The sequence below is a fragment of the Cyprinodon variegatus genome, unplaced genomic scaffold (assembly GCF_000732505.1).
Source record: "Cyprinodon variegatus isolate N-32 unplaced genomic scaffold, C_variegatus-1.0 Scaffold1448, whole genome shotgun sequence".
Classification (NCBI taxonomy): Eukaryota; Metazoa; Chordata; class Actinopteri; order Cyprinodontiformes; family Cyprinodontidae; genus Cyprinodon; species Cyprinodon variegatus.
Genome location: NW_015151901.1, coordinates 88,885 through 90,898, shown reverse-complemented (window position 1 = coordinate 90,898; position 2,014 = coordinate 88,885).

Sequence of the window (2,014 nt, the reverse complement as noted above, 5' to 3'; positions counted from 1 at the left end):
CAGCTGAGTACAAAACATAGAGAGGAAAACAAGAAGAAAAGGGACAAGAAGAGAGGGACACAACGTAGAATAAACAATTAACAAATGTATGTGTATAATAAATATACATATATACTAAATGTATGTGTATTCTATTAAAATTTCTGTATCTGTATAATGGGTCTGTTTTATGTGTTGTCCTCTCAATTCAGAGGGCCCCCTGCCTGTCTTTGCCTAGGGCCCCAAATTTCTTAAATCCGCCCCTGTTCCCAACATGTTACCTGAATATGTAGCGATCTGCATCATTTTCCCTAAAAGCTTCTCATAGTTTTTAATTGGAAAACAATAAGAGGTGAGCTGGAGCGGGCTGATCATTCTGCATTCTGAAAATGAGTATTGTTGAGAACTTGTTGCGTCATCATCCATCTCCACCCTGCTTAACCTAGCTCAGAGAGGCTTTATTTCTTAAACAGGTTTTTAAAAGCTCTACTGCAGATCAATAGTGAACAAGAAAAGTCATGAAAGTGGTTTAGATGTTCTTCACTTGGCAATTAGAAATGACCAAATCAGAGGCTGTGGTATTCATAGATGTTTGAGGGCAACTCCTGCCCACAGATAAAACAGAGGGAGGCATACCTCAGGCTCTTACTCCCAATTAAGCAATATTTTCCAAAATGTGTAAGCTTAAGAATCACTAGCTGATGTTTACATATCGTAAAGGATAAAAAAAAACGTTAATAGTCTAAAGTTTCCCAAGTTATCTTGTCTTAAAGTCAAAACTCTGACAAAATGATGTCCGTCAATGATGCTGATGTCCAGCAGAGGGCGGCAGAGGCCCCCTTTGCTGCCAGGTTGATTGGATGACCTGCCTTCAATGGTGAGTTTATTTAGTTTTATATATGTGCAATTATTTCATTTCCTCAGTGCAAAGACAAACCTGTATTTATTTTTTAGTTTTCAATAATCTTGGTCAATAATCAATCAGACAGATGTTTCTTTTATCAGTAATATTACTTTAGAACTAATATCTAGTTGCATGAGTCACTTCCCTGATGGTATTTTCAACCAACTGTAACACTGAAAAAACCTTTTAAAAAATCAAACATGAAACAGGACAGTTGAACTTATGACTGAATAAAAACTAAAAAGAATCATGAGTGTGTTTCTTAGTCTGCCTTTTAGAGCTTAGTTTGCGGAGGAAAATCATTTTTCCAGACGATCCCATGATGTCTCTGAGCCGTTATTTCTCCTTCCTCAGCTTCATGTGATCATGCAGGAGTCAGAAGCCAGTGGACACGTGTTGCTGCCCGTGGACCTGAGTCTGCTGCAGAAACTCTTAGTTCCTGTGTTAGTCGTCTTCTTAATGAAGCTGAATTTTTTTATTCTCTCTATGCAGAATTTTTGAGTGGTGTCCACCCTCCTCTCTCTGATCATGGAGCCCAATATAGTTTTTTTCTAAGGTATAGATTATGTGGTTGACTTTTAGGAGAAAGAAGAGGAAATGCAGACTAAAGCATTTATCACAAACCCATCAAACAAGAATGCATTTCCAAACATAGATCCTGCACTGATAAACAGGTTATGGCTAACCAGCGATCAACCAAACAGAAAAGAGGGCGGTACTGATAGACACGCCGATCAATAGTGATAAGTATATAAACACAAGGATCATGAGTAGAAAAACACCAAAATAAATAGAGCTTCTGGAGGAAGTCAAGGTCTGAGTGTTGCCATGGGTCATAAAAAGCATGGAGAGTAACTTCAGCAGATTCCATTAGCAGCCTGGAAAACCCTTCAGAAAGCTCACTAACCAGTAGATGTTAGGGGTAAAGGGGCGAACCCCTCCTCCGCCTTCATTCTGTACGACAGAGATTCAGTTGGAAGCATTGCTGAGGGTTTATAGGCTGAATGTCCGGCAGGTTCTATCTGATGGCTGACCAGGCCATCGCAGCACTAGGTGGCTGCAGAGGATGTCCTGCCATCAGATGTGCTGCAACATGGAAGTCAGTGGTACCCCAAAACAAGGCTGGACAAC